General features: G+C 36.0%; 1 pseudogene; it reads left to right on the plus strand.

Annotated features, from left to right (window-relative positions):
- Positions 1 to 6,653: 6,653 nt before the first annotated feature.
- On the plus strand, positions 6,654 to 7,600 carry LOC110214041 (olfactory receptor 13A1-like; annotated as a pseudogene).
- The last annotated feature ends 16,394 nt before the right edge of the window (positions 7,601 to 23,994 follow it).

Consider the following 23,994-nt stretch of genomic DNA (forward strand, 5'->3'; position numbering starts at 1 on the left):
AAATCCCACAAAGTCACTAAGGGCCGAACATGACTGAACAAGAAAAAAACTCAGTATTGATTCTGCACATCATATGAAAGGGATACAGTTACTTTGTTTTAAGCTTTATTGATTGTAACAGTAAACTATCTTCACACATTTTCAGTTTTCAGAGGCTGTAGCTCAAAATCCATCATAATCTACTCATTACACAAAATAAAAGGTCACATTTGGAATGAGCCAGTGAGAGAGTTTAATTGTCCCTTAGAGTTTTAACTTAGAACCATTTTCCCCAGGGTCCTCTGGAGCTGATATATGCATAGTGCTTGGATGAATTGAAATCTTGAAGGCTAGTAAAAACTTGGCTAAATCTGTATCGCTAAAAAAATGAAGCTTTTCGAAACTTTTATTCCTCAGATCAATTGCTTTTAAGATTTACATTTATGATTGATTGAAAGCAGGAACCAATAAAATTTAGACCAGAAGACTTATTCTGTGAGTACATAGGCATATGTGAGTATGCTAAGGCAAAATCTTATTCTTTTGAATTGTCAGGATAACAGAGGATGCATAGTGACCATCTGAATTTTTTTTTCTCACTGCGTGTGTTGTTATAGGAAGTCTTGATGAATGCTTAGAAAATCATGTTAGTCACTGATGTATTCCCAATCATTCACCATCAAGCATTTTTCAAAGTTATGTTTCAGGGGAATGATCAAAGACAATGCTCTATTTGCAAACATTTGTTTCATTCCTCTATTGTGCATTTACAAGGCTTGGAGTTGTAGAGGGAGGCCATATGATCTCAGACTTCAAATATCTGAAAAGCTATCATGTGGGACAGAGATTAGACTAGCTTTGCATTCAGACATAGGCATAGGGAGCTGCTATCATGTGGGAGAGAGATTAGACTAGCTTTGCATTCAGACATAGGCATAGGGAGCTGTCCATGAAGCCAGGGCTGACCATGTGATCAGGGCAAGTCCTTGATCTCTCAGGGTTTTAGGTAGCTCTCTCAAATTGAAGAGAAGGCTATGACTTGCATGGCTAGGGGGATTTTCCTTACTTGGAAGTTCTCTAAATAAATGAATTTACAGGTCCAGTTCCCATTTCTGTTAGCCCTAGAAAACAGAAACAGGAGCCATGGGTAGACTTCACAAAGAGGCAAATTTAGTCTTGTTCCATGCGGGAAAAAATGCCCTTAAATTAGAATTATCTAGAATGCATTGGGCTGCCTAGGGAGGCAGTGAATTTTCCTTTTGTTGGAGGTCTTCAAGCATAATATGAATCACAATGTTCTGGGAATGTTGTACAGGGAGTCTATGGGAGGTACACATTTTGAGATATCAGGTATCGAACTGTCTCCTAGCACTGAAATTCTGGGATTCTGTGCAGAATCTCAAATACCTTGGATTTTAAGTTGCCAATGTGATGAACCAATTGCTGCTTTTTACATTGCATTTTCATACTGGCTTTGTTGCTTATTTCTTTTGCAACCTTGTACATATGAGTTCATTTCTCTAAGTTGAGGTTTCCAATTTTGAACTGAAATTATAATCTTTGAATCCTGAAGTCACAAAGGAACCCCAGGGAAGATTTTCTGCCTGAACTGAGATTGGAAGAAAAAGAATAATTTCAGTGCACAGAGAAGGGAGGTGGGGGTGGGGGGATGGTGAGGAACAGTTATTCCAAGTCTATTGAAAAATGGGAAAATCTTCATCCTTTTCCTTATCATAAAATATAAGATGATAAGAATGAGGAAAAAAGTAAACTTTATATAGCATTTTACCTTGGAAATGCAAATTGAATCTATCATTCCACATGAAAAATGCATGAGAATGGGAGAGGGAAGGGTCTAATTTGGTGATAGTATAGATAGAGTAGTATGTGAAGGGGAGTATTGTTATGTTAGGGTAGGGCTAGAATGTAAGGGGCCTTAAATGCTAAGTACGTGACTTTTTTTATTTTCTTTCAGCAAATTACATACACACACACACACACACCCTATATGTATATATACATATACACACTTATATGCATATGTATGTATGTTTTATGTGTATACACAACACAACACACACACACACATATATATATATACATATATATATATGTATATATATATATATATATATATATATATATATATATTATATACACATACACACATTGTTAGACACACATATCCAAGACTATGCAGGGTTTATGTTTCCATCAGTTTATAATGTAAACTTTTTTTTCTGGGGTGAGGGGCCTTGGTTTAAATGCTTCATAGGCTGCCTAAAAACTAAGGAAGAAGTTCCCTTTCTTTAGGAATAAATATCATTCCAACTTTGATTATTTGGAAATCAGGTTTAGAAAATACCTGAAGACACAATAGAGATGGGGAGTTTTGTGTACAATCCTTTTTTTCCCTGATATGCATATATGCAAATTACATTCTACTTGGTGACTAAGTTCAGAATAAAATGACAAAAATAATTAAAAAAAGAAAACACTTAAAGTAACCCATTGGGATTCTGTGAAAGCAGAGTTCTATAGATCAACAAGCAACCAAGAGGACATGGAGTTAGGAAGACCTAAGTTAAAATCTGGTCTCAGACACTTCCTACAGGTGTGACCCTGGGCAAATCTATCTTACTCAGCTTCTTTATCTATAAAATTTGGATACTAATATCACTTACTAGCTAGGGTTGTTGAGAAGATAAAATGAAATAATATTTGTAAAGTGCTTTGCAAAACTAAAGCACTATACATGTTAAAGTGCTATATACAAATCCTAGCTATCATCATCACAATTAATGAGGACATACTTTTCACATAGAGAGATCAATGAGAATGATGGAACAAGAAAATCAGGAAATGATTTTAACTTTTTCAGGTAAAATGAAAATCCCATACCTTCTCCTACAAAAAGAAACAAATAAAAACTCATGACAATGAAATTGTTTTGAAGGCCTGGATCATGTTTCTATTGCCTCATTTTTCCACTCTGTTATACGTAGAGAATAAGGGTATGGCACTGAATCAGAGCAGTGAAGAGGGAGTCAAAAGACTGAATGGTTTCTGAGACTGCCAGCTGAGTGGAAGACAGTTTTTGTAAACTTTAAAGGGCTTTGCAAATGTAGAGGATGTCGTGCCTGCTGTGGGAATGAGAAAGAGAAAGATGACGATGATGATGATGATGATTTGAGCTGAGAATTTGATAGTAAGAAGAATATCCAGTTGTAGTCATGAAGTTATCACACTTACCAAATCATTAGTGAGGTCTCTGTGCATTACCAAACTCTCATTTTTTTTCCTGAGGAAAGGCTGAGTTCTGCTGCCAAAACACCCTCTTATTCTCTGAAAGTGTATACATTTGGCTGCATCTCCAAGGCTAGAGGTTTCTCTAACTAAGAAAAGAATAGGTAGATGTCAGTCAGTGAATCCCAGCATTCTGAGGTGGAAGAGGTCTCAGAGTTTGTTCCATCCTAAGGTTTCTCACTTATGCTCTTTCCCCAAACAAGTGGCCATTCAGTCTCCTTTGAAGATTTAATTTACGGGAAAAGAAAGCCTCACTCTCAGGTGTTCTTGGACTTGGGGTCCAAGAACTTATTTTTGTTTTTAAAAATATTTTGCTAAGTGGATTTAAACATCATTTCCTTTGTCATACTATATATTTTATTTTCTCCTTTTAAAAACATCTTGAAAAGGGATCTCTAAGTTTCACCAGACTGCCAAAGGGGTCTGTAATGGAAAAAAAAAGAGGCAAAGAACCCTTGCACAGCCTGCTTCTGCAGCCTACATCACTTTCCCACACAGACAGAGAGTTACAGCCAGAATCAAACAGGAGGAAAAGAGAGATTTGTAGTGGATGAATTAGACACTAATTTATACTCCTCCCCCATCCCCTAGTGCAAAGACCACCTTTTCTATACCAAGTTCTCCTGCCATTGCTCTATGCCTGCTAAATTTGGAGACTAAAAGTATAAGAAAGTAAAGTGACAGTTGACTGAAGGAAAATGGAGAGACATGCCATTTCATTAGAAGGCTGCGTTGCATTTCCAGTCAAGAACTAGACATGAGAAGTTTCATGAGAAAAAAAAATTGAAGGAATATGATCAGGTTGCAAAAAGCTTTAGTTCATGGGAAGTTTTCTTTCTATTGATCTGCAGATGTGCTATGAACATGTACTAGGTCTTTTTTTTTTGAAATTCAAGAAGAGGAATATTTTTTTTTTTTAAAATTCAATTGATCTGAAACCACTACCCTTACAACTTCCACCTTGGTTTTCCTCTCTAGGGTAAAGTTTTATTTTTCTTCTGCAGCTTTGACTGTGGTTCAAATATCTGAAGACATATTTTGCACCATTTATATGCCTTTTACATGGAAATACCCCTGGGTCATTCAGTAGACTCTCATGCTAATTTTTTTTTTATGCACTTATTGTCCTGGTTTTCTTCTTCTGGATGAATTTCAAGTTCTCGATATTGTTCCAAAAATGTGGTACTTATAAATAAGTGCAATATTTTAGATATTCAGAGTTCAGTAGGATTATGATTTCCTTACCTCTGGATATTTTATCTCTTTCAATGAAGCGTAAGGAAACGTTCATGGTTTTGGTTTTCATGCCTTACTGTTGACTTGAATTGACTGATTAATCCACTAAAATCTCCATTTTTTCCCCTATTGGTTAAATGTTGTCTAGACAGAACAGTCCTATTCTTACCTGTGAAATTAATTTATCCTTCTCTTTTTTATCCTGTCCTTCTTCCAAACTCTGTTTTGCTTCTAACTGCTGCCTTTCTTAATCCACCCTTCCTTTTATCAACCATCTTTCTTTTATTCCTTTCTTTCTTAATATATACAAAGAGAGAGGGAAAGTGACAAAGAGAGAGAGAGAGAGAGAGAGAGACAGACAGACAGACAGACAGACAGACAGACAGACAGACAGAGAGACAGAGAGAGAGAGACAGAGAGAGACAGAGAGAGAGAGAGAAGAGAGAGGAGAGAGAGAGAGAAGAGAGAGAGAGAGAGAGAGAGAGAGAGAGAGAATCTACATCTATATATTCTTCTCTCTTTGAATTAATTCTGATTTCTTTCAGGTTTAAGCATTGTCTGCCCACTCTCCCTCATATTTCCCTCCACTGAAAGAGATTTTACTTGCATTTCTCATTTATGAGAGAAATTTTTCCCATTCTACCTCTTTCTTCCTCCTTCTGCCAGTATATCTCTTATTTCACTCCTTTCATTATTTTGATAATATCCCAGCATAGTTGACTCACATTCATTCCCTCTGTCTATGTAGACTGCTTCAAACTCTTTTAATAATGATAAAGGGGGCCAGAGGGTAGGAGAGAATTTGGAACTTAAATAATAAATATTTGAAAATAATGTATATGAAGTACATTTATTTAGAACATTTATATGTTCAATATTAAATTTTAAAACAAAAAAGTGCCTCTCCATAAATTTTTAAATAAAGACTTTTTGAAACAATGAGTTCCCCTCTTAAAACTGAGGAAACTAAGATCCAGTGTGGCAAAAGAAATGGCCTAACAGACAGCTAAAAGGAGAACTAGATATCAGATCATTGGACTCCCAGTCTAGCAGGGTTCAAAATAATCATGATATCTCTCACAATGACTCTTGGTCCTTGAATATATCACACTGGAATATTTGACCTTCAGATCATTTAAATCAGTAATATAAGCAATTCAGCCAAGGAAGTATAAAAGAAGATAATTTTAAAATAAGAGTTTTCAGTTGTTTCTCCTATTTCTGTTCTATTCCAGCTATGTTTTTAATTATGACTTTGTTCTGAGGTTGCTGATGAATTATGGTTGTGACAGTTTCTGTTGTAATATATTCAGATTTTTGGACAGGGTCCCATCTCTTGTCTTACGATGTGAGTTAAATAGGGTGAAATGTAATATAGATACATTTAGAGAATTGAACATGAATTTTAAAAATTAATTTCACAGGTAAGAATAGAACTCTTCTGTGAGTGGTATGAGATCACCAATAAAATGGAAGTGGCTTTACAGAAGGGAATAGAAACCAGAATCTTACAACATATTGTTTTTAAGAGATGCACTTGAAAGAGAAAGACACAGAGTCAAAACAAGGACATAGAGCAGAATCTATTAGCTGAAGTAAAAAAGGCAGGAGTAATAACCATGATCTCAGACAAAGCAAAAGCAGAAATAGTATCAATAAAAAGAGACAAGGAAACCACATGTTGACAAAAGGTAGCATGACAACAGAGTAATATAATTTTTTTTATACAATATGGCTAATATGGAAATGTTTTGCATGATTTCACACATACAATTGATATAATATTGCTTGACTTCTCAGTGGTTCATATAGTGAGATGCCAGAAATTGATGAAAATAATACAGAAAGCAAAAGGACCTAATGGAAGATGAAATTGTTAATATGGATTAATTTTAGATTTAGTTTTAAGGGATCTGATTGTGTTGTGAGTTTATGGGAAAGCTGTAGTGTTCTATACTTAACTCGTGTTCCCATTGTGAAAGTTAGTCCATAGTTTGGGTGACATGAGTTTTAAATCAAGTGTACACATTTATCAAATCTTCTTCTCATTTTCTAGGTGTTATTTCCAATCAGTCATATAGTCTGGTTAAGATTTGAAAGTCCAATCCAAGAACCTCCTGTTTGATCCAGAAAACCCTCCCAGCTCAATGGCCATTAGTAACCACTCACAGGTGACAGAGTTCATCCTACAGGGCTTCTCTGAACACCCCAAACTCTGGATTCCATTATTTGGCTGTTTCCTCTCCTTGTATATGGTGGCCCTCACAGGCAATATCCTGATCATCACAGCCATCACACTCAAGTCAAGCCTCCACAACCCCATGTACTTTTTTTTGTTCAACTTGGCTACAATGGACATTGTCTGTACTCCACTATTCTGCCCAAAGTGCTGGAGGGACTGCTCTCAGAGGAGAACACCATCTCCTATGGGGGCTGCATGGCCCAGCTCTTCTTCCTCACTTGGTCTGCATCATCCGAACTGCTTCTTTTCACAGTCATGGCTTATGACCGTTATGTGGCCATCTGCCACCCCTTGCATTACAGCACTATGATGAGCAAGACACTCTGCAATGCATTGGCAGTTGGAGTGTGGTTCATCTGTGCCTTCAATTCCTCTATACATACTGGTCTGATGACACGACTGTCCTTCTGTGGGCCCAACGTAATAATTCATTTCTTCTGTGAGATCCCTCCTCTCTTGTTGCTCTCCTGTACTTCTACTTACATCAACAGTGTCATGACTGTCTTGGCAGATACCTTCTATGGCTTTACAAATTTTCTTCTGACCTTGGTTTCCTATGGGTTCATTATTTCTAGCATCTTGAAAATTCAGACATCAGAGGGAAAGAAGAGAGCATTCTCTACCTGTTCATCCCATCTTCTTGTGGTGTCTATGTATTACACAGCTGTTTTCTATGCCTATATAAGTCCTGTTTGTAGCTTTAATCCAGAGAGGAGTAAACTGGCTGGTGTGTTATACACTATGCTGAGCCCAACTTTGAATCCTCTGATCTATACCCTAAGGAACAAGGAAGTCAAAATGGCCCTTGGGAAGCTCTTTCCATTCTTTAGAAATTAAGTAGTGATTTTCAAGCCTCTTGCTATTGGGTAGAGGTACGGTATAAGCCTATTTATGCCTGTAATTGAGAAAATTCAACTTTTTTAAATGATCAGCATTGGCAATATCCTTTGATGCTTACCATGATCTTATATATGTAGGGTTACAAGGCTCAGATTTATGGGGTTATTGATTTTCTTTTAAGTATTATTTCATTTGAAATAGTTGCTACCAGTGTCATATTGTTACCTGTTATACATATTTTCCCCTTTACAAGACTAAGAGAAAGAAATAAGTATTCTTTCAGGTTACATTTAGCTTTTATTCTCAGTATTTATATGTAATCTATCTATTTGTGATCTATCTAATCATCTATCTATCTAAAAGGAAGCATGACATACTTGACAGAGACTTGATTTCATCTTGAGGTCAAAAAACCTATGTGTAATTCTAGCCTCTTACACATACTGGATCATAAAAACTCTTAACCTCTTAGTACTCCAGTGTTACTGCCATGTCTGGATGCGGCAACAGGGCGAGACTCAAAGGGGGCTTGATTGTTAGTCAATACCCTTTAATTCAGTCCTGGATTTATCATCACACCGGGGTAAAGCATATTATCTTAAACTCCTTGTGGAATCAGACATTCCTCCCATGGTTGCACTGGCTTTAGTGCTAGGATTTTGGGGGTTCTCGAGCTCATTGTCCAAAGCACTGGAGTGTGGGTTTTCTCTAGACCATAGACTCTTAGCCTTTTTTTTTTTTTTGCATTTTGGATCTCTGTTACTGCTATGTAGCGCTTATAAACATCCTTTCAGAATAATGTTTTTAAATGCATAAAATAAAATGAAAATAAATTATATTAATGTGTAGTTATAATAATATTAAAAGTAATAAGATTATTTCATCTGTATTAATTAAAATTATACACAAACATAATACATTAAATGTAACAAAGTTCTCAACCAGGATAAGAACTACTGCTCTTGGTTCTGATTTTCCTTCTTTTTAAGGTAATTAAAAAAACATTTTTCAACTTTGTTGAGTATAATGATTGGTGTATTGGTAGGACAAGCTAAGAAAAGTGACTCTGTATTTGATCACTGAATTAATCAGCATGTATAGTGAGTTCCTATGTATCCTAAAATTGGCTTGAGTTATGAAAGTAAGGCTAATAATCTATCAGTTTAGCAAAGTTCATTTAGTCCAGGTATGCACATTTAGGAAACTTTTCCTATATTAGTGCTCTTCTGTTTGAGATGGAGGAGTTACAGTCCAGACTTCTTGCTGATTGATTGCACTGTCATCCTCTCCCTCAGTCCCTGTGAATCTGCCCAGCAACAACAGTTGAATAAAAGGGCAGAGACATAGGAAGTTCTGGGCTCTTCCTCAGGGTTCCCATTCCACACTGTGCCCCAACCACCTATCCTTCATGTGCCTAAAAGATTGTAGAGCTAGGGAGCCCTATGGCTGCATACATATGAGTAATAAATTGTCTACTCATGATCCTTTGAGTGCTTTTATTTTTTCTTGGCTTACTCATAATGTCACATCAAGAAAAAAGCTATATTTGGCCTTCTAAATTCCCCAAACTAACTTCATCTCCTTTTTCCTTCATAGAAGAAAAGCCAGTGAAGAAAACCAATGAATATAATGGGGTCTTCATCTATGTCAATAGCAAGAGTCCCTGTTATGATCCTTTACCACTCATTTTTTTCTCCCTTGCAGGGGGAAATTCATTGCAAGTGCCCCTAATCAAACAAAATTTCCCCCTGATTTGGCATACACATAGGGCCATCTCAGTAGTTAGTTAGTAGTTCAATTGTTAGTTCCTGAGATTTTTAACAGGGTCATATGATTTTCTTTTCTCTACCAAATATCTATCTAGATCAGAACATAGCAATGTTTTCCCTTCATAATTTTAAGAGATTTGATTTTTCTTGTCAAAGGAGTCTTCGTGGTGCAGTGGACAGGACATTGGTGAAATCAACAAATGACCCGGGAGTATATATTGGTAGTTTGATTTTTGCCTCTGCACGAGTGACCTAACTACTCTTGGCTTCAGTTTCCTCACCTGTACAATTAGAGAGTGGGCACGAAATCTTCTTGGATATTTTCTCTGTTTAACTGTATTTGAAGAAGGGAGACCATCTGTCTATTCTCCTGAGCCTTGGTTGAAATGGAGTCTTCCTCTCAAGTAGATGCCTTATCCCAGGAGCCAAGCTCTTTGGAGCACAAAGCTGTCCTAAATAACTACAGTTAGGTTCTGATTGATGCAAATAAAAAATCTCTGTGAAAGTGGTTGCATTATTCAGGTTTGTACTGTTCACACTAGTCAGGTCTTCTACCTTAATCCTATGTTTTGGACTGCATGTTCTGGTCACCAAGGGCATTGTCCTTCTCAGGTATTTCTTTCTGACTTAAGTTCAGAAAATTTATGGGACTTGCTGTTTAACTTATGGAATTATTATCAAATATCTTGGTTTTGAAATAATTGTGTCTGCTGACCAGTAAAGGTAAATGCATTGTATATGTGGGGAAAGAGAAGAGGAGAGGCTCACAAGTTATGGTTTTGAGTGGAAGCAGATCCACAGAGTATTTCAGTCCTAGAGTTACCTTTATTGGGGGACTAATTGTGAGAGTCAGGAGGGGCCTTCAGAATCTGCACACCAAAAGTCTTTGTTACATTGAATTGATTGCACTTGGGCACATCACTTTTTTCATTTTTTTTTTTCTAGAAGAGATTTTTTATGGAGGTTTTGAACATAATTTTGGGGTCTACAATCCTGTCTTTATGACAACCCTATGCCAAGTCGGTGGAAAAGATGAGAAAGAAGGGCAGGAAATAAAATTGTCTTCAAGGAATTTCTAATCAAATGGAGAAGCAAGCTCAGAAATAGTGATACAGTGAGGGAACAAGTTTGTGGGTAAGCTTACGCTAATGAATTTAGTTCAGGCTCTGCATGTATCAAACTATAATTATTCCTCAAACTCATGAAGTACCTGAGGCCTGACAAAGAGCTCTCCTTTCACCAACATCATGAGGTAGGTAGTCCAAGTATCATGATCTCTCTTTTGCTGATGATAAATAATAATAGCACTAATAAATGAAGTGAGATGGAACTTTTACATTTGCAAAGTAGGGTGCATAGACTGTACCATTTAATGATCACAATAATTCTGTGTGGTAAGAGCTGTGAGTATCGTTATCCACATTTTACAGATGGGGGAATTAAGGATCCAAGAGTTTAAATGAATGTACTATGTTCAGATACCTATTAAGTGCCAGAAGTAGGATACAAACTTATTTTCTTTTCTGTTGAAGTTCAGATGATAGTTTCTTTTTTTTTTTCACTAAGGAGAAAATTAAGATTGTGTATGGGATATAGGTGTAGTTCAGAAGATTCATGATATAATGGGAACTGAGACCACTTAAGAAAAGAGAGGAGAATAGGAGAAAAGAGGAGAGAAGATGAGGAGGAAGAGAGAGACAGAGAGACAGAGGAAGGGAGCAAGGTACAGAAAGACATAAGGACAGAAAGAGAGAGATAGGGAGAACAAAATATTTTACCTGCCAATTTATAGAAAAGGAAAGAATTAATGACCAAACAAGAGACAGAGGGAACTATGGGATGTAAAATCGATAATTTTGATTTCATCAAATTAAAAAGGGTTTGCACAGACAAAACCAATCCAGCCAAGATTATAAGGAAAGCAAAAAACTTGGGGGATTTACAGCAAGTTTGTTCAATAAAGGCCCCATTTCTCAAATATACAAGAAACAGCCAAATTTACAAGAATATGAGTCATCAATGGTCAAAATTGCCTGATATGAACAGATAGTTTTCAGAAGAAGAAATCAAAGCTATGTACAGTCATATTTAAAAATGCTCTAAATCACTGTTGATTAGAGAAATGCAAATTAAAACAACTAAGGTACCACATTACACCTGTCAGATTAGCTAATATAACAGAAAAGAAAAATGGCAAATGTTGGAGGGGATATGGAAAAATTGAGACACTAATGCACTGTTGGTTGAATTGTTAACTGATTTAACTCTTCTGGATAACAACTTGGAGCTATGCCCAAAGGCTATAAAACTGTGCATACTCTTTGACCCAGCAATGCTGCCACTGAATCTGTATCCCAAAGAGATCAAAGAAAAAGGAAAAGGACCTGTATACACAAAAATATTTATAGAAGCTCTTTTAGTGGTGGCAAAGAATTAGAAACTGAGTTGATGCCCATAATTAGGGAATAGCTGAACAAGTTGTGGTATATGATGGTGATGAAATACCATTTTGCTGTAAGAAATGATGAGCAGGATGATTTCAGAAAAACCTGGTAAGACTTGCATGAACTGATGCAAAGTGAAATGAGCAGAACCAGAATGTTGTACACAGTAACAGCCATATTGTTTGATGATCAACTGTGAATGATATTTATTGTCAGCAAAGCAATGTTCTATACAATTCTGAAGAGTTTATGATGAAAAATGCTATCCACATCCAGAGAAAGAAATGATAAAGTTTGAATGCAGGTTGAAGCATACTTTTAAAACTTTATTATTTTAGGTTTTTTTGTCTTTGTTTCCTTTTACAACATGGCTAATAGGGAAATGTTTCGTATGACTGAACATATATAATTTATAGTAAATTGCTTACCTTCTCAAGGAGGGGTAAGCAAGATGGAGAATTTGGATCTCAAAATTTCAAAAGTAAATATTAAAATATTTTGTTTACATGCACACAAGCGTGGGAAATCTCAACCTTGTGCAAAGTTCAGGAAAAGTCCTTAACTGGCTGCTTTGTCACCCAGTCCTCAATTTTGAATTATAGATTCAGTGCAGACTGAGAAAGTTTTCTGTGGTATTCTGGGATATGGCATTGTACCATTTCCTACACGATGTACCTAGAAAGATGCAAGCAGAGAAGTAAGCAGCAGTGATGTGGCTTAGCTGAGCAAAGTCTCAGATTCAGCCTCAAACCTAGCTTTCAGAAGAAAAACTCAGAAAGGAATACAAGACTGAAGGGGAACCTATAGTCATATTACTCTCAACCAGTAAAGTTTCCTAGCAAGGTAATAGCAGCGAAGTCTAGCAAGTCTTCTGTTGCTCAGACCAAGGTACAGAAACTCTGCAGTTTGGGGACACTGAAAACTTGAAATTTACCAGCCTAATTATCTCTGAGATTTTAGAATAGTTTCTCATTCAAACCAAAGAAAGCAATAGCAAGAACAGTCCAGATATTCCTTTCAGAAGTGTGGAAAACCAGATCTAAAAGCAAGTAAGAAGTCACTAAATATACAGGAAGAATAAGGGAACAAAAGAAGACTCTGCCATAAAAAATATAGTGTCAAGGACACTCAATACTCAAACCAAGAAGAGAATGACTAAAATATCTACAATCAAAAACTCAAAGAAAAATACATAATGGGCACAAATTCAACCAGAATTCCTAGAAAAATGTGAAGTGTTTCTTTTTAAAGAATTCATATCTTTTTAAATAAATGACATCAGGATAGCAGAGAAAAATGTGGGGAAAGGAGTGAGAGCAAAGGAATTGGAAAGGGAATTAACAACTTGGTAAAATGGTGGCAAGCCTTTGCACAAGTTTTGTACAAGAACATAACTCCCTGAAATTTATAAGAGATTAAATAAGCAAATGCATCAATGAGAGAATAATAAATATTTAAAAATAAAGTCAGAATACTGAAAAAAAATAGAAGAAAATGCAAGGTACCTCATAGAAAAAATGACTGAACTGAAAAACAGATCAAGAAGAAAGAAATTTAAATCATTGGAATATGTGAAAACCAGGACCAAAAAATCCCCCAAAAAACAAACAACCCCCCAAAAACCTCAAGCATCATATATTTTTTAAAATTTATTTAAATATTTATTTTTAGTTTTCAATATTTACTTCCACAAGATTTTGAGTCCAAATTTTCTCCTCATCTTGCCCTCCCCACCCCAAGACAGTGTGCATACTGAATACCCCTTCCCCTAATCTGCCATCTCTTCTATCACCCCATCCTTCTCTTATTTCCTTCCCCTTCTATTTTCCTGTACAGCTGGATAGATTTCTATACTCCATTGCCTGTATATCTTATTTCCCAGTTGCATGTAAAAATAATTTTTAACATTTGTTTCAAAACTTCAGGTTCCAAATTTTCTCCCTTCCTCTCTCCCCACCCATCTTCATTGAGATGGCAAGAAACTTGATATAGGTTATACATGTGTAATCATGCAAAACACTTCTATAGTAGTCATGTTGTGAAAAACTACCTATATTTCCCTTCATCCTGTCCCACCCCCGTTTATTCTATTTTTTTCTTTTGACCCTGTCCCTCCTCAAAAGTGTTTGTTCTGATTATCCCCTCCCCCAATCTGCCCTCCCATCTATCATCCCTGCATCTTATCCCCTTCTTCCCTATTTTCCTGTAAGGTAAGATATATTTCCATACCCAATTGAGTGTGTATATTATTCCTTCCTTAAGCCAAATCCGATGAGAATAAGATTCACTCATTTCCCTCCCACCTTCCCCCATTCCCCTCCACTGTAAAAGCTTTTTCTTGTCTGTTTTATGTGAGATAATTTACTCCATTCTACCTCCCTTTCTCCTTCTCCCACATAATCCTCTCACCTCTTAACTTTAATTTTAGATATCACCCTTTATCTTCAACTCACCCTGTGTCATCTATCTATCTATCTATCTGTCTGTCTATCTATCTGTCTATCTATCTATCTATCTATCTATCTATCTATCTATCTATCTATCTATCTATCTATTTTTCCCTCCAACTGCCCTAATACTGACAAAGGTCTCATGAGTTATAAATATCATCTTTTTGTGCAGGAATGTAAGCAGTTCAAATTCAATAAGTCCCTTATGATTTCTCTTTCCTATTTAGCTTTTAATGATTCTCTTGAGTCTTGTATTTGAAAGTGAATTTTCTATTCAGTTCTGGTTTTTTTATCATGAATGCTTGAAAGTTCTCTATTTCACTGAATACCCATTTTTTCCTCCTGAAGGATTATACTCAGTTGTGTGGGGTAGGTGATTCTTGGTTGTAATCCTATCTCCTTTGCCCTCAGGAATACCATATTCAAAGCCCTCTGGTCCCTTAATGTAGAAGCTGCTAGGTCTTGTGTTATTTTGATTGTGTTTCCACAATACTTGAATTGTTTCTTTCTGGCTGCTTACAGTATTTTCTCCTTGACCTGGGAACTCTGGAATTTGGCTATAATATTCTTAGGAATTTTCCTTTGGAGATATTTTTCAGGAGGTGATTGGTGGATCCTTTCCATTTCTATTCTATCCTCTGGTTCTAGAATATTGGGCCAGTTTTTCTTGATAATTTCTTGAAAGATGATAACTAGGCTCTTTTCTTTTGATCATCGCTTTCAGGTAGTTCTTTCTTTCTTGGCCTTTTCAATTTGGGATCTCTTTCAGGTGGTGAATGGTGGATTCTTTCTATAGTTATTTTACCTTCTTGGACTTCAGTGCAGTTTTCCTTTATGATTTCCTGAAAGATACTGCCCAGACTCTTTTTTCCATCATGATTTTCAGGTAGACCAATAATTTTTTAATTGTCTCTCCTGGATTGATTTTCCAGGTCAGTTGTTTTACCCATGAGGTATTTTATGTTTTCATCTATTTTTTCATCCTTTTGTTTCTGTTTGACTGATTCTTGCTCTCTCATAGAGTTATTAGTTTCCATTTGTCCAATTCCAATTTTCAACAGATTGTTTTTTTCTGTTAGTTTTTTTTACTTCCTTCTCCAATTGGCCAATTGTATTTTTGAGGGATTTGTTTTCTTCAGTGTACTTTTTTCCAATTGGCCAACTGTGTTTTATAAGGACTCTTCTACCTCTCTGATCTGACTTTTAAAATCTTCCTTGAGATCTTCTAAGAAGGCTTTTTGGGCTTCAGACCAGTTCATAGTCCCTTTTGATATTGTAGATGTGGGTTTGTTGACAATGTTGTTGTCTTCAGAATTTCTGTCTTGATCTTCACTCTTCTCATAATATGAATCTATGGTGTGTTTCTTTTTACTCATAGTGTTTCTTTATTCCTTGGCCTTTAAAGAGATTGAGCTCTCCTGCTGGGGAGCAGAGGGCACTGACCCAAGCTTCTTGTGTTAAGAGCCTAGGTCTTGGTCACTGGCTTTGCATGCTAGAAAATAGTTTGTATAGAAGCTCTACCTACATGTTGTCAGGACAGGTCATTGAAATGTGAACATTTCATGTATAATGGGTTCCATTATGCAATAGCTTCATATGATGCTTAATTAATATCATGTCAGACACTGAGCACATTACAAAAAAAAAACAGGGAAAAAGGAATACAAATCAATCTGAGCCAAAATGACATAAGAAAATACTTGGGGGTAAATTTGAATTTGGTAATTTAGATCACATTTGCAATTACTTCAGAGTAAATGTTGATAAATTATAATTTAAAGACTCCTTTCTGTTATGCAGATTGATTAGAGACAATGTACATTTCTACCACTCCAAGGAGCCATTGTCATGAAGAGTGATAAGTGCTTTAAAAGCACCTTTCCAGTTATGGTGAAATGAGAAGAAAATGAAAAAAAGGCCTGGTCCCACCTAAGTAGAGATGATAATAGGAATACTTGAGTAGAATTCTATGTTGAAATTACATTTTATCTATATTTTGAATTGAGAAACGGAAAGGGAACAATATCGATGAAGAAACTGAATGTTTAAATGACACTGGAGATCATGACAGCAACAGAGATTAAGTTATTTGCCCAAGTCATATGTGTAAGTGCATGATGCTAGATTTGAACTTAGGTATTACTCACTCTAGGTCCAAAACTTTATGCACTGTACCATCTAACTACTTAACAAATCTATTTGTATGACTTTTGGATTCTGTTTCAGATCCTGGTTCTGACCCAGTTTCCATTACAGATACAGCACTATTTTCCACTACTTTCCAGTCACGTACCTCCACTATCTATATCCTGGGTATCAATTTTGTCTCTGGCCTGTAAATAGTTCAGAGAATTCTTAATCATGGCCATCCCTCACACCCCAGAATCAGATAAATTAATTATAGCATGGAACTTACTTGGTCTCACCACATGACAGGGACAGTAACGTAACCTTTCAACAAAAGCCCTGAAGGTACTATAAAATGTCAGATGAAAAAGAGCATGATTTCACTGAAGAAAGATTGTGTGTGTGTGTGTGTATGTTTGTGTATGTGTGATTTAACTCTGCACGGAGAATGAATTCATTGAGAAGAGATCTCACTAACCAAATCATATTTCTCTATTTTTGGTCTGTGTTGTAGTAGTTATATGACTTTGGAAAACCATGATTGCCAAAAATACTCTGTATTGTCTTGGTGTCTAGAGTGTGCTCCATCTGTGCCTTTATTTATACATTAAACACTATTCTTCTAATGCAACTTTCCTGTTGTGAACCCAATGCCATTACTCATGTCTTCTGTGAAATTCCCTCCCCCCCATCTCTTATTGTCCTCATGTACTTCCACGTATATAAATAGTGCTAGGAATCTCTTGTCAGATGCCTTCTATGTGATTGTATGTTTTCTGTTTACTTTGGTTTCCTCTGTGTTCATTATCTATAGTATAATTAAAATCTAGACAGCCCTGGGGAAGAAGAGAATATTCTACCCATCCCATCTCATTGTGTTGTCCATATATTATTGATACATTTTATCTACTCATTTATTATTTATTTATTTATTCATTCATTCATCCATTCATTTACTTATTTTTTATTTATTCATTCATTCATTCATTCATTTATTGATTGATTGATTGATTGATTGATTCATTTATTTATTTATTTATTTATTTTGTGGGGCAATTGGGATTAAGTGACTTGCCCAGGGTCACACAGCTAGTACATGTCAAGTGTTTTGTCTGATGTCACATTTGAACTCAGTTCCTCCTGACTTCAGGAGTGGTTCTCTATCTACTGCGCCACCTAGCAGCACTGATACATTTTAATTATTTTATACACACATAAGGCTTAGGCAGCTAGGTGGCACAGTGGAGAGAGCAGTGGACTTGGAATCAGGAACATTCATCTTGATTTCAAATCTGGCCTCAGACACTTACTAGCTGTGTGACCCTGGGCAAGTCACTTAACCCTATTTGACTCAGTCCCTCATCTGTAAAATGAACTGGAGAAGGAAATGGCAAATTTCTCCATTATCTTTGCCAGGAAAACCTGAAATGGGGTCAGAAAGAGTTGAACACAACTGAAAAATGATTAAACAAAATATAAAGATTCCCTAAGTCTTGTATCTAACCAAAAGTTGTTACCACCATCATCTTCAACACTTCATTATCTTCCTTGAAGGAATACAGATAGATAAGCCCAAGTCATTATGTTGCTATTATTTTTTCATTTTTAATATATTATGGACCTTTGTGTGGGCAGATAAAATGAATGCCTTCTGTAATTGAATACTGCTACTAGAATGTGTGCTGCTCTTCTGATGATTCAGTTAAATTAACTTTAGGACATCTCCAGGAATAGATAAGATGATGTCAATGATGTGCATGTAACATTTTTGCCACAGAGTTTTAATCTCTTTTAAATCTCCATATTTTGAAAGGCTTTTTTAAAGTAATTTGTAGATTGTGAATATATGATGTGGCAGCACCTATTAAGAATTCTGTTCTTGAGCATTTGCAAATTAAAGTTATATTTAGGCAGTAGTAGGCAATAGTTCTGTCTCTAATGATGCTCCATTTCCATCACAGATCTCTTGAATTTTCAAGGATGGTTTGAGGTTAGCTTTTGTAGCGTGGAGATTTGTCTTAGTTTGTAAAGGCTCACTTTCAAGGTTCTGGTGGCCTAGTTATCATGTTTTTATGTATCCCGTAGCATATGATTTTTTGATGTTGTTACTATATTTCTACTATATTTTGTTTTATTTTCTAAGGAGTACAGAAGTCATAATATATGTTCATTCTTTTAGCATATCTTAGAGGCTTGTCTATTTAAGATTCCAACATCCTATTCCTATTCAACTCATTTTGCTAATTAACTAGTGGAAAAATAAACCTCAAAACATCAGTTACATCACTTAGTGCCATGTAAACCAAAGAAGAACTAAGCACTTGTGTTTTCTTTTGACTGGAATTACATCATCATAGCTTCAACAGAGTCTAAGATAAGTCATCGTTTAATTGTTCCTCTAGGGGCTGAGATGACAGAATTTCCCAGGGCTCTCTGTAGCTGACCTTTGGTAAATGACTGGGCAGAACTGCATCCCTGTTCACTCCCTACTTATAGAGCAATGAGCGCACAAACTACTGAGCACTGGAGGTTTTCTAGAAAAAAAGCATCTTCCAGTTGTTACCCTCCAGCAGAAAAAGGTAAGTTTGCTAAATGAGAAATAGTGCTTCCTTTATTATAAGGGCAAAAAACTGACCACAAGAGCAGGGAAGGAAAAAAAATCATGTTTAAAATTCAAAAACATTTACATTTTTATGATAGATCTCTTTATATCTTTGTAAATTCTCAAAGGTGGGAGCGAGGGATAGAAAGAAAGAATGTGTGTGAGAGAGTCAGACAGATAAAAAGAGAGAGATGGAGATAGAAAAGGAGGGAAGGAGAGAGAGAGGAGAGACAGAGACAGAGAATGTTCAGTAAAATAGGAAATGATATAATTGTTGATAAGAATAAAAATGTTATTTCTTTTTTTCTTTTAAAATTCCATCTTAAAGTTTATGATTGAATCAAAGAATCAGGCTCAGGAATTTTTTTATTTTCAGGCATTTCTTTAACCACAATTTGCTATTACCACCACTACCACCATTACTACTACTACTACTACTACTACTACTACCACTACTACTACTACTATTTTTGTCCACCACAATATATAGATATATGAAATATAAATGTATGATACATTTATATTTGCACATTATGTATCAATATATAACAACTTAATATATTTATATATTTTATTTACACTCTATTAATAATAATTTTTTAAAAAACTTACCTAGCTTAGGTCAGATAACCGCCTCACAGTTAAGTGATTTCCCTCTTGGGGAACATATAATCATGCCAGTGTTTAAACCCATTACTTCAAAAAGACAGCATGGCATAGTGGAAAAGTAATTGAACTTAGAAAAAGAAGGATCTGATTTGACTTTTAGATATGATTAGATTACAAATGTGATCTGATTAGAAATTAGAATCAGAGGAATCTAGCCTTGCCACTTATTTCCATTGGTGACAAACTGCTTGAGCTGCTTGAGCCTGATTTCTCATTTGCAAAGTGAAGATAATTACATCCGTCCCATGTTTTGCAGCCCTATGTGAGGATGAAAAGAAATGTTGTATAAAACTTTGCTTTATACAGGCTTATAGATTTTTTCAAAATCTTAATTTTATTAGCAGAGAGTTAACATGAGAATTCCAGAACTTTCTGTTGCATGCTTGTTAGGATGTTATGATAGAGAACTGATTAACTTTTCCTTCCTAAAGTCTTGTTCAATAAAGTGTTTGTATAATTTTTTCAATCTATGAACCACCATGTGCATAGAGTAGGCCCTTCTGCATTTATATGGCTACAGTTCTTGCTTTTAGCTGATCTTTTGTGCCTTCTTTGCTGGGGACAGTGGCAAGAAGTGGATCCAGACATGGAGATCACAAAGGAAAGGTGAGGAGTGAGGGATTAGAAGTGACACAAAAGCCAATTACTCCTGGCCCACCTTCTCTCCCCCCACCCTCTGCATTGTTTCATCAGAGATGGTGTGACACCAAAATAACCCCCTCCTTTTTCTTGGAAACCCACTATCCTGGAAACTCAAGAGGCTTGTCAATTTCAAATCTTTCCTCAAGTATCTAATCTCCCTTCTCAACTGACTACTGATACTTTGAGACTTTGGAGACTGGGATTACGATGACAGAGGGTGATGTGTGTGTTTAGGCATAAGAGGAAGGAGACTAGGACTTACCAACCAGTGAGCAATGGCACCTTTAGAAGCATTTTCAGGACAGGAAAGCTGTCATTTTCAAAAGGGAATATAATCTGTGTTAACCTATTCATTGATCAAAGCACCATGAACATATTTGTGATTGTATTGTCTTGATGGTAAAGAGGAGCTGCTATAGCTGATAGCTTGTCCATGACAGCTGGTATAAAGGTGAAATCAGCAAGCCAAGTCTACAAGCATTTTTTTTTTAAGGAATTACAATGTGCCAAATGCTGTACTAAGGGCTGAGAATATAAATATAAGTAGGAAAAAGCCCCCACTATCAAGGAGCTTATTTCAAGGAGGAAGACAAACTGTAGGCTGGTCTTATGGAGTAAAAAAAAGCAAACCAAAATGAAACAAAAGAGGGAAACCATCATCTTAATACAAAATTGCATTCAGCAAAGACATCTAGAAAACACTGAATTAAGAGATGAGAAACGGAATCAAGAAACCTAGACTCTATGCCCAGCTCTGTTATTTGCTGTGAGAGTCTGAATAAGTCAAGAGTCATAAATTAAGAGTGGTGATGGAATTTGTAGATTATATTTAAGTCCTTATATCCTATGTCTTCTTATAGGTCCAATGTTCTCATTTTGCAGAGGGTGGGGAATAGATCATAAGCAATTCAAGTGATTTGCCTAATGTCAAAAGGCAGTGAACTGTCAGTTAAGTACCCTTTATCTCAAGCATCTTTAGCTTCAAAATGAGAACAATAATGTGTGTCCTATCTGTATTGTGGTATTGCCTTTCAGACCAATGAAATAATGTACAGAAAATAATTTTGCGATAGTATTACCTCTCTTTTTTTTCTCCTTGCCTCACTTCTCCTATCATTTTCATTTGCAAAGGTCCCATATTTATTTTCATTATTCTTACCATTGAATAATAATAATAATGATAATAATAACTGATGTTACATAGTACTTTAAGGTTTGTGAATCATTTTTCATTAATTTTCTCATTGAAGTTGTATAACCACCTCCTGTGGAAGGCATCTCTGATATTTATCCCTATTTTGCAGATGGGGACATTGAGATTCATAGAGGAAAAGTAAGAGATTCATCAACGTTCCCATAGCTAGTTAAACAGACAAGTGAGCTTCAAATTCAGATTTCTCCAGACTCCAAACCCATGAATCTAGCTATTATTTTATGCTTTTTCCTTTATTCCTTTTTTTAATACTCATAGGCCAATGATATTTTAAATATCCTTACGTAAGTCAGTCAATCAGCAAATATTAAGCACTTGGTATGTGCCAGGCCCTGTGTGCAATGCTCTGGGCTTGCACAGAAAGACAAAAATAGTACTTTCCTTCTGGAAGCTCAGATACTAATTGGGGGAGACAACATGCTAACAAGTATGTATAAACATGATATATAGAGGATGAGCTGGAAGTAATCTCAGAGGGAGGTGGCCACTTTCTCTCTGTGTCTGTCTCTCTCTCCATTAATACATGTGGTTTCTTTGGCATAAGGAGTTCATGATGAAGTATTTCCTTTACCAAGGAAGATCAATCCATCTTCAAATAATCTTAGAGAGTGAGATTTTCTTGAGACAAAAATGGTAAGTAAGTTATGCAGAGTCTACATAGAAGAAAAGCTATATTTAAACTCCGTTATTGGAAGGTCAGCTCTTTGTCCACATCCTCATGTCATACCAGTGACAGAAATTTGTACTACACTTCCAGGTCTCTATGTTCTGTTATATGAGCTGTTGCCTTACTTTTTGAGGGCCCAGACCATTCTCACAACTTCAAAGTCATTTCTACATTATGACCCCTTATGAGTACCTTTTAGACTTAGAAGGATGATAAGGTTCTGAGCAGTATTACATAGAGTTGACTTACAGACTAGAAATATCTCTATTGAACCCCAGATAAAGGTTGGGGGATTTTTGGTAAGATCGCACCCCTTCTCCCAGTGTTTTTTGTCCAATGGTCAATTACCTATACTGTTAATACACTTTTTTTCTTAGATCAAATGTGGCACCTTGATATAATTTAAGCCCATTCCCACTACTCTTAAATATACAGAAAAAAAATTGTCTTCTTTAAACTAACCATTGGCTAGAAAATAGTTTGTACAGAAGCTCTATCTACATAATGCCAGGACAGGTGGTTGAAATGTGAACATTTCATGTATAATGGTGTCCATTATGCAACAACTTCATCTTATGCTTAATTAATATCATGTCAGACACTGAGCACATCATCACAAAAAAACAAACAAACAAATAAACAAACAAAAACAAGAGAAAAGGAAATCTAATCAACCTGAGCCAAACTGACATAAGAAAATCCTTGGGTGTAAAATTGAATTTAGTAATCTAGATCACATTTGCAATTACTTCAGAGTGAATGTTGATAAATTACATTTGAAAGACTCCTTTCCGTTATGTAGTTTGATTAGAGACAATGTAAATTTCTACCTTTCTGAGGGATCATTGTTGTAAAGAGTGATACATGCTTTAAAAGCACCTGCCCAGCTATGGTGAAATGAGAGGAAACTGAAGAACAGGGCTGATTCCACCTGGGCAGGCCTGAGAATAGGAATACTTGAGTAGAATTCTGTGTTGAAATTGCATTTTATCTATATGATGAATTGAGAAGGGGAAAGAGAACAATATTGATGAAGAAATTGAGTGTTTAAGTGACACTGGAGATCATGATAGCAGTCAGAGATTAAGTGATTTGGCCAAGTCACATGTGTAAGTGGATGAAGCTAGATTTGAACTTAAGTATTACTCACTGTAGGCCCAAAACTTTATGCACTGTACCATCTAACTACTTAACAAATCTATTTGTACGACTTTTGGATTCTGTTTCAGATCCTGGTTCTGACCCAGTTTCCATTACAGATACAGCACTACTTTCCACTACTTTTCAGTCATGAACTTCCACTATCTACATCCTGCATGTCAATTTTGTTTCTGGCCTGTAAATAGCTCAGAGAATTCCTAATCACGGATAACCCTCACACCCCAGATTCAGATAAGTTAATTATAGCATGGAACTCACTTGGCCTAACCACTTGGCTGGAACAGTAAAGGGACCTTTCAACAAAAGCACTGAAGGTAGTATAAAATGTCAGATGAAAAAGAGCATGATTTCCCTGAAGGAAAACTCTGTGTGTGTGTGTGTGTGTGTGTGTGTAATCTAAGTCTGCAGGGAGAATGAATTCATTGAGAGGATATCTCAATAACCAAATCATGTTTCTCCATTTTGGGTCTGTGGCATAATACAGTTAGATGACTTTGTCAAAATTTGATTTTGGAATATCAAGGTATTTTTTATTTGCCTCATTTTAATTCATATCTTTGTTTCTTTTTCTTTAGTGAGCAAAATAATCTATTGTTTGTTGGGTTTCGCACATACCCTGACAAAAGAAAATCTGACCGCCTACTCAT

This window comes from Phascolarctos cinereus, unplaced genomic scaffold (assembly GCF_003287225.1).
Source record: "Phascolarctos cinereus isolate Bilbo 61053 unplaced genomic scaffold, phaCin_HiC Scaffold_3;HRSCAF=262, whole genome shotgun sequence".
NCBI classification, from domain to species: domain Eukaryota; kingdom Metazoa; phylum Chordata; class Mammalia; order Diprotodontia; family Phascolarctidae; genus Phascolarctos; species Phascolarctos cinereus.